Genomic DNA, 10,419 nt, shown 5'->3' with positions numbered 1-10,419 from the left:
CTGCATCATTGTCACAGCCTTCTGACTTTGCCTCAGAGAAATGCAAGATCACACGTACGTCTGCCTTTTCTTGTGTGGAGTTGAGGTGAACCGTTTCTTTCAGTACAGGAGGTAGTATGACCATATAGCACTTTTTCTTTTTTAAAAAAGGCCCGACCGCACTTCCCCCACCCCCGATTCCTCCTGGCCCAGTTCTTTCCCTCTACTGATCCCTGCTACTCGCAGGAAGGAGGGAAGAAGCCAGGACAAGCAGCCACACCTCCCACGGTCTCGGGACAATCCCAAGACTGCGGGGGGAAAATGGGTTTTCCCAGGGAGTACTTATCCATGGGAAAACCCGTTCTAGTCCCTCCTTCCTCATGGGAGTCCCTGTCCATCATTTGAATGCACAGGGACTCGGCTATAACCATCCTGGATTTTTGGGCTGTGTAGAAACAGCTGATGTGTATGTATATGTATGCATAGTATGTGGTTTTCTCACTTCCACTGCCTTGTTAAGATACGTTTAGGCCTCTCTAATTAATTCTCTGTGTTGTCTGACTTTGAGGAAAGCATTCACCACTTTGCCATTTCAAATGATGCCTTCAGCATACTGAGAGGGCAGATTCACTAAAGTTCCTGCTAATTGTCTTTTATGCATTGCTGTTCAGGGAGAAGTGGGGGGATATTGTACACAACAAATTGTACAGCTCTTCATATACTTTCCTTAGGGAAAATTTTTGAAAGGAAATTCTGGATAATATTTCACTTTAAATGATGCTAAGAAAATAATGTCATTTGATAGCTGAATGTATAAGGTTTCCATGCTTATTCTAGTTGCCCAAAGAATTAGAAATAAATTGGTTTCACAACATACAGTACAATGCACTGGAGACCATTTTTGATAAATTGTAGTGTTTCATTTCTAAGCCGATTTATGTATAGTACACATCTTTCTCCCAGGTTTATGATGCCTAATGGTTTTTGGCAAATAAATTTGACCTGGCTACCTAGTTATTTAGTGTTGCAGAAATACAAAAGCCAGAGCTAAAAAATAAGCCCCAGGTTGGATTTGTGCAGTATTTTAAAATACTGAAGTCTAATTCTTTTGTAGTGATAGTTCTTCCATTTCCAAACTGGCAAGTGTCCAAAGGGGTAACTTTCAATAAGAGGTGTAGTCCTGCTCATCATTCCAAGATGAATAGAATGCTGTTAGGAAGAACCTTGGTGGTGGGCCTTTTCTGTAGCAGCCCCCACCCTCTGGAAAAAAACCCTCCCTCATATGGTTCGGGAGGCAGAAAATACAACATCTTTCAAATGCCTCCTAAAATCACATCTTTTTAGACAAGCCTTCCCTGGATTATAACTTTACCTGGTTTTATGTGACTTACATTTTTTTAAAAGATTTAAATTCTGACTTTGTATTTTGTGATTTTCACTGTTTTAATTGTGAAATGCCCAGAGAGCCTTGGCTGTTGGGCAGTATAAACATGTAATAAATAATAATAATAATAAATAATAATAATGCATACAAAAAACCTAACAAAAATAAAACCACACACATATCTATGTGCAATTAAATATGATTCATGTCTAGATAAGTGAGTATAAATCTGCAGCTGTAGTATCTGGATTTCCCAGTTACTATTATGAGGATTTAACTATTTATATTCTTCATTTAGTACTTCTGAGGGAGACGGAGAAAGTCTTGAAAAGTTGGCTTTGGCTTGAGTTTCTAAGCATGTGACAAATTTGCTACAGATATGTGAATCCTATATTCATAGATTTACCGATAGTATGTATTGACAAATTTTGTAGGACAGAAAAAAGTCCTACAACTTTCAGCAAGAATGTAAATGTGCATTGGATTGCACCATTAGTTTGTTATTTTATACAAAAAATCATGGAACATCTTTCTGTGGAAGTTAAACAACCAAAGCAAGAACTTATTGTTTGAGGCTTTTTTTAAAAAAAACTTGTATTTCACATTTTATATGCATAATGCTTATTGTCCATTTGGAAAAGCAAATAATGTTCAATGACAGAACACACGGGTGAGATTGGTAATTATGTTATATATTTGGTTTCAGAAATGTATGGCTGGTACTCATCCAGAAGATTAAAATAATTTCTTTTTTCTGCTCCGATGCATCCAACCTTTTAAAGTACATGCACCATTTAGAAATAAGGTTCATTGTGAATGGCAAACAACCTTTTAAGACTTTGAGCTATTGCTTCTGCAGTACACCTGCTAGTAAAGTAATTTCTTTCCCAAATGTGTTACTTAGTATCTTTTAAGAACAAGTTTAGTAGAGATTATGAGTCCCCTAAAAAACTACCAAGGGATATTCACATGTGTGTAGAGTTGGGGCAGGATGACCATATGATAAGGAGGACAGGGCTCCTGTATCTTTAACAGTTGTATTGAAAAGGGAATTTCAGCAGGTGCTGCATGCATAACAATGACACCTGCTGAAATTCCCTTTTCAATACAACGGTTAAAGATACAGGAGCCCTGTCCTCCTTTTCAGAATCAAAATCGGTATACCAGATCCTGCAAACCATGTAGCAATGATTTTGATCCCTATACCGATCAATATCTCAGTTGCATCCTAGCATTCCTGCATGGAATGTTGCTCGTTGTGGAACCGCTTCCTGCAGTTGTTACTAAGTGTCTCTTAGATTTCCCAATTGGTAGCAAGAGGAGCATTCATGTGAATATGTCCATCATGGAAGAGAAAAGGTAGCAGGTTTCCTGTGCATTCAAATGCTAGGTAGTGCCCTATGCTTTCCGTGCACCAGCGAGATCCACCACTAGTGCGATGAGGAGCAGCAGTTGTTAAAACCTCCCAAAATAAGTGGAAATGCTTGTTTTTGGATGTGGCAGGTTAGCGAAGCTTGCAGCAGGGAGCAACGCTGACCTGTCTCAATCTAGAAATGAGCATTTCCATTCATTTCCAGGATTCCTTTTCATAGTGCTTTCCCCTGCTTCTGCAGGTGGCGAGTTCCACTGGCACAACACAATCAGCAGGAGCACAGTGGCCTTGTCAGAGACCACCCATTGTGTGTTAGGCAGAAGTCAAACTTGTGAAGTAGTTCTCCTCCTTTCTAAGAGGATCTCTCCTTTTGAATATCTTCATGTTAAAGGCTAGAAAAAGAAAAGACAGCAAGCCTAAGACCTTGTTTGCTCTGCAGTCTGTGATCGTGGGAAACTTCAGACCAGTGTTGTGGGTGGGACTTGGTGGCATCTGGCGAGTTTAAGCTTTGACTTTAAGCTATAATTGAAAACCTTGGATCTTGGACCTACCCTGGCCATGGCCCAACACCAGCATATGCCACAGGAGCTCAAGGATTGCTCTGATGCCCAGATACCAAAAGCTGCCAAGGGCCAGCAGCTGTAGATATTATGAGTGTAGCTTGTCCACCTGTTCCCAAAGAACATTGCCTTGGATGAAAGTCTCAGAGCAGAAAGCTGCTGGGCTAAAATCGTATCAGCTCAAATTCTCTGACACAACAGAATCCCCCAATTACACAACACTGCTGTATGGGTAATCTGGCCTTGGATTTCTAATTAAAGAAATACACACACACACACACACACACACACACACACACACCACAGGCTAAATGAAAATAAAGCTTAGAAATGCCAAGCTTGTAAACTGTACAGGTAGCCAATGCTAGTGACACAGGCATAAATCCAAGGCAGAGTTCATTTAATATTGTAATTCAATTCTATTACTTTTTAATTGAATTCTACTTCAGTTAATATTTGCCAATGAAAACTCCTAGTTTTATAAGAAGCCGTCTCCCAGTATGAAAAGTCTAAAATAATCAGCTCATTGAAAGAGCCTTTGGAATGTCAAGAATTATGATAATGGAATTAGTATCCTATTTAACCTGCTCTCTGGAATGTGATTTTGTGAACTGTGTCAAAAAAGCTGCAATGATGTATGCTGAATGGCCATAATAATAATAGTTGAAAAGAAGTTTATTATTATTATTATTCCAACAGTAGACATAGTTTATATCTCCCTGGTCAATTTAGCAGATGGCTGAAATGACTATTTATTTATTTATTTATTTATTTATTACATTTTTATACCGCCCAATAGCCGAAGCTCTCGGGGCGGTTCACAAAAATTAAAACCACAGTAAAACACCCAACAGTTTAAAACACAATTACGAAATACAGTATAAAAAGCGCAACCAGGATAAAACCACACAGCAAAGTTGATATAGGATTAAAATACAGAGTTAAAACAGTAAAATTTAAATTTAAGTTAAAATTAAGTGTTAAAATATTTAGAAAGCTCATCTGCTTGATAAGGATAGGAAAATGTGGGGGGGGGGGAGGGGAGAGAAAATACTACTTCTGCTTTGGCTAATAAAAAATAAGTCTGTATTCCATTTAAAATCAAACAAGTACCCCTAACAAAATGATTTCTGTTGTGAGGGGCCAAGATCAGGAAGATTTCAGGGGTTCTGCCGTGGTGGTGGTTGGAGCTAGTACATCTCTCTGCATTCCAAACACAGATGCCTCTGCACCATTCCCCGGACAGTCTCTGTGAGTGAAGACTAATCAGTTAAAGAAAAGAACCATCCTCCTTTTATTGCTACGATCTAGACAAGCTTATTTATTCTTGAGCCTGGTTTGCTGAGTTAAGCCATCCATGAAAGGGCAGGTTAGAGTCTGCATATGGAAGAAACATGTGACACTGCTTCCACCACAATAGTGGGGAAGCAAGAGGGAAGGGCTGCCTTCCCCTACCCCTGAAGTTGCAAAAGAGTTGTAGGCTCGTTGCCTTGTTTCAGAAAGAGTATGCACTGTGCTGGCTCCACATGTTTATTTATTTATTTATTTATTTATTTACTTATTTATTGCATTTCTATACTGTCCAATAGCTGAAGCTCTCTGGGCGGTTTACAATTTTTTTTGAGGACGCTTGGGTGAGGCACCCTCAATGCCCTCTTTCCTTAGTGGGTCTACCTTCTCACCACCATTGTCACTCACTGCTATTGCTCCTCAGCCTGCTTCTCATAATTGACACCACTTGTTTGCTTGACAGAGAGGGAGCCAGTGAGCAATGAGCAGTGGCATCACACTCTAGCTTGCCAATGCCTTTCTTGAAAGGTGGCCCTCAGAACTGGGCACAGTATTCCAGATTCAGGCTGACCATGGTGGTGAGATGGTACTCACTAAGGAAAGTGGGCATTGAACGTGTCTGGTGCCAAATAGATTGCAACAAGCTTATTTAGATGCTGAATTATACTGCTGAGACAGCTCGTGATTAACTACAGTGGTGCAGCTAAGGAATTTTTAACCCTGGACATAATGGCTTTGTACAGGGCCCACCTTCAGACAGCGATGTGTAATATTTCAGTAGTGAAGAACAGAATGTTTCTCTCCTCCCCCTTCTAAGCTTTACAACTGCTTCAATGTTCCCGATATATCAGCCTAGTCAAACAGTTTGCTAACCCTGATAAAAAAGAAATGCTCTGAGCACGCGCAGTTTCACATTCTAAACTCACTTAAAGCATTGAGTTAAGGCTACTGGTCCTGATGGTTATATCTGGTGGCCTATGTACACCAGTTGTTGGGGAACATGAGCTGTTGCACTCATGCCCTGCTTGTGAGATTCTCACAGGCAGCTGGTTCACCACTGTGGGAATAATATGCTGAATGCAGCATGGCTCTTCTTATGTTCATAGTACCATCATAAAACTACAGGAATAAAATGTTTGCTTCTGCTGCTCTGATGCTAAACCCTTTTACTTGGGAATAAACACATCACTCTTGTATAAAATGATAGTATAAATTTAAAGTAAAAACAATCTGTTGAGTTTCTGCAACCATGTACATGCATAGCTGGCAGCCCCCTGACTATAAAGGTATTCTTTAAAATAATGTTGTTGTTGTTGTTGTTGTTGTTGTTGTTGTTGTTGTTGTTGTTGTTCTTCTTCTTCTTCTTCTTCTTCTTCTTCTTCTTCTTCTTCAGGACTAACATAACTAATTTAAAATATGTGACTAACATTTTGTTTAAAAAATACTTTCAGGGAGGCGTATCTTCTTAAGAAAAAGTGAGGGATGTTTGTTGATTTCTGCTTCTTATGATCTTATGTTTTATTTTGCATTTAAATTGTTTGATGTTTGCTTATTGTAAGCCACCCAGAGAACTCTTTGTGATGGGGTGGAATATTAATGTTTTAAGTAAATAAAGTAAGCTTTAGAACCTTGATATAACCATTGAAGTGTTCTTTTACATTAGTTAAATCCAATGCTCCTTGGAAGAAGGTCTATGGGAAGTATCAGATCTCCCTCTCCAAGGACAGAAACCCCCACTGGTGCTGTTAAGATAAACAATTTTGTGTAGTCATTTTTTATTTTCTGCATATTTGCAGCACTATAACATTTTGTTGATTTTTATGATATTTGCATGTAGAACTTTAAGGATTGTTTGTTACCTCAATTACCTTTTGGGGAAACAGACCTCATGTATCTCTTTTGTTTTGAATTTAATTCATGGGGGGTAATGGTTGATGAATGGAATGATTAATGAATGACAATTGATTTCAGAGCAGGATCTGTGAGGAAAATTAGATGGGGGAAATTAACTGATGAGGAACTACTGATCTGGGGTAACCTGGGGTGGGTGCAAATTAATTGAAGAATTTTATTCAGCTTGATTTGGATGGGGAATTAATTGGTTTGTCTTCTGTAAAATCTAAATTCTAGCAATTATTTCTAAATTTGCCTCTTTACATTACCACATGTAAATGTTATGCAAATTTATATCTTCTTTTGTTCTTGTTTCTTCTTCTTCTTCTTCTAGTCATGCCTATCCTCTTTTTTGGTGATACCGAAGCACTCATCTTAATTGGAGGGACAACACAAAAAGTGTGTGTATAGCACTAGCAACAGGTACAGTGGGGTAGGGCAGCCTCTTTCCCTATTGCTCTGCTTATCCAATGCATTAGTTAGGGTGGGGGGTCCGTAGGATGTTCCAGATCTCCCTCTCTGAGGACAGCAAGAGAGGTCTGCCCTTGGAGGCGGAGATCCATCCTAGAAACCTTCTCCCTTGTGCCACAGAAACCTCCACAGCTGTTGCTTCCCCAGTGCTGGGACTTCCTTGGAATTCCTTGGGTGTGTCGGGGGTCCACAGGATCCAAAGCCTTTTCATAATTCCCAGCATTCCCCTCCCTCAAACCAGCAGGAAATCTATTCCAGTCCTGGAGCAGGCGTAGATTAATTCCATCCTTAATGGGAGGGACCTCAGAGGAGGTGAAAAAATACCCTGGGAAAGGGGAAAATCAATGCAACACTGCTACTCCCACCTTGCCAATGTGAGCTCAGCAGAGCTTTGGATATGGCGGATCTTCCCCCTTTGGTTCTGCTCCGCCTCCCTGCATACCCTGATGGTAGGTTTGCCCTGCCAGGGTAACAGTATAACAGGGGATTACAGAGATGCAGGAATAATATATTCCAAATAAGTAGGATTTGTTTATGGTGAGTTCTGCAGTACACTGAAAGAACATTCTAGACTTTTCTTGAATGTTGACTGTAAAATGAGAATCCCTTGTAAAAAGACTGAACAGAGCTGCTTAAAGCAAATGCTTTTGTAGCCTTTGTGCATGCATTAGCCACCAAAATCAAATTTAGAAGCGTAAGTCTCCCATTTTGAACATGCATTCCTTTGTTTCTTTTGTCATTCCAATTGCCTGGACTCTGTCCTCTAAACACATCTCGGTTGGCAGACAGTCTGAGCTGCTGTGCTGTAGGCTTCCTTAGTGAAGATTAAATTGTCTGGTACAATATGCTGACATTCAAAATTTAAGGCAGCTATTTGTCTATGACTCATTTTTGGCCCTGACACATTACTCTCTAGCTGGCAGCACTAAAAATCATAGATTATGAGTTCGCACTGGATTTCATAAATGTTCCACTGTCGTAAGCAGAGAGCAGCCACTCCTGCCTTTCATATCTTCATTGCCAGATGACAAGCGGCTTCAGATTCATTTCTGTCTTCAAACCAATTTCTTTTAGTCCACTTCAGCTTGGAAATCAAACTCCTGTGGATCATTTTCTTGGGCTTGCTTTGCAGGGAATTAGGTGTTGCTGTTGAGGATGAGTTTATTTAAATCAATATGCATTAAGGAGTCCAACTGGCTGAACAGAAGAACTAGATTGAGAAGTGATCTTTGGAGAAACCTTTGATCTTTGCATCAGTGGTGAATTAGTGACTAATGAAACTATTAGTACCTGCTAATCTATGCAACAGTATTTATTTAAAAGTCACCTGATCTACCCAGGAACAAGAAATACATTTTAAAACAACACCCCCCCATAAATGTAAATTACAATGATATACTGAGACTTATTGGAACATCTTTATTTTACCTTAAACATATGATAATAATGTGCACGGAATTTAATTTCTGCTCTTTTTTGGTCCTTTTTCTTTTAATGCTCTTTTGGTATTTTCTTAGCATTTCTAGAAGCAGCAACAATTGACTAACAGTGAGTGACAGATCAAACACCTGCAAAGCTGTTACCTTCATATTTTGTTGATGTTTTCTGGGTGATGGGAACATGCTAAAAGCAGATGCTAAAATAATTCAGTCTGCATGCATTTGATCTGCTATTTGGGATATAATTAGTAGATCAGATATCAATAAGCACTGTGTAATTGTCTCCATCTACAGAAAAGCAGGGAATTATTTAAACTACCAGAAAATAATTTAAATGAGTCTGGGTCTGCTACTACTAATATTGGGTTGGATCCAGACTTCGAGTTTATCCATTGAAGTCAGTGGGACTTACGTTAATCATATATAACTTATGCCTTATTGATTTCAATGGGCATACTCTATGACTAAGACTGGCTCCAATACATTGTTTTAAATTATTAAGCCTCACTGAGTTCAATTAGACTTACTCTGAAGTAAGTAAATATGCTTACAATTGTAACATTAAAGACTATCCAGATGATCAATTTAGAGAGCACAACAAATGCACAGCTGTTAATGGTTTGTTTGTTTTTGAGATTCAACCATCTTTCTGCCTCTATTATGAGAATATGGCTTCTTCTTCTTTTTCCAGAAACACAATCTGCTTATCATTTCTCTAGGAAAATGTGAGTTCCTCCCTCAAGCTAGCATACAGAGCTGGTTTATACATTCAAGAAATTCAACATTATCCCTTCTCAGACTGTACCGCTTCAGACTGCAGGTGTGGGAAACTGATTTTCAGGTGCTTTTGCACATAGAAACTCATTGTGTGTAGGTAAAATAGCATATTAAAGAGAAGACTAGCCTAGACCTAGCTTCAATGTGGAACAAACGTTTTCTACATTCCGAAAGGTTTCTTTAATATAGGGAAGCATTTGGTCATGATATTCTCCACTTTCAGACCGAAGTGGTACAGTCGAGGAGTGATTCTACCATGTGATTTTTCTGAATGTGAAGCTTGTCTTTTTATGACCTGCAACCCAATTTTATCTTCAGCCTTCCTCTCACTGGACATTTACTTAGTTACTTACCACTCATATATGCCCAGGGCCTCAAAAGATTTCCACTTCCTAAAGGATGGAAAAAGTCCATAAAGATTTGTATGCTGGAATGTAGAAAATGTAATCAATTGTGTACTTGTTTTCAAAGGTCAGCATGAGAATTCTGTGGACTGTCATCTATGCAGAAATTCTGAAATCTATACTTAGATTATGATAAATGTCCAATATTAGTAATGGAGCTTTAAAAAGTTCAAGAATGATATGTTGTAATGCCAGCTTTGCTCTCACAGCATCCACCCAATTGACTGGACACTCAAAGATGACTTTGGAGAATCTTCAAAGGCAAATACAATCACAATTTCAAAAGTGAAATCTACAATGGAGTGCCCATGAGTAACAAAACAAGGGGGATACCAAACTCTGTTTAGAGAATCTAATATTAATAGAGCTGCTGATAGATGCATTCTTAAAAGTATGCAATCTGGATCCTAGAAAAGATCCATCTGTAGATCAGCTGATGTTATGGATTGGATCCAACCCACCAGAGATTCTTTCAGTCACACAGGTTCCTGGTTTGATAGGATGCACCACAGCCCTGCATCTCAGATAAACAATGCAAATAGGGAAATCCTGGAAGTCAATGAAGTTGAGGCCTAACCTTAGCTCCATACTGATATGGCTCATATGCCCCCTCTCCTGATCCCTGAAATATTTGATTCTTAAAAGAATAGTTCTCGTGGACTGTGGAAAGAAATAGGGAGTTTGGCAAGAAAATATCTGTGAATCACCACAGATTTTGAGCAAGGGAATCTCCTATAGCCTGATTTTAAGATCATTGCCACTGTGTGTCCATCCTAGTTTTGGGGAACCTGCTGATGGATGAGTAGAGAATTGAGGTGACCTAAGTCAAGAGGCACCTGGACAACCATCT

The sequence above is a fragment of the Elgaria multicarinata genome, chromosome 6, assembly GCF_023053635.1.
Source record: "Elgaria multicarinata webbii isolate HBS135686 ecotype San Diego chromosome 6, rElgMul1.1.pri, whole genome shotgun sequence".
Classification (NCBI taxonomy): Eukaryota; Metazoa; Chordata; class Lepidosauria; order Squamata; family Anguidae; genus Elgaria; species Elgaria multicarinata.
Note: the sequence above shows the minus strand (reverse complement) of the source record.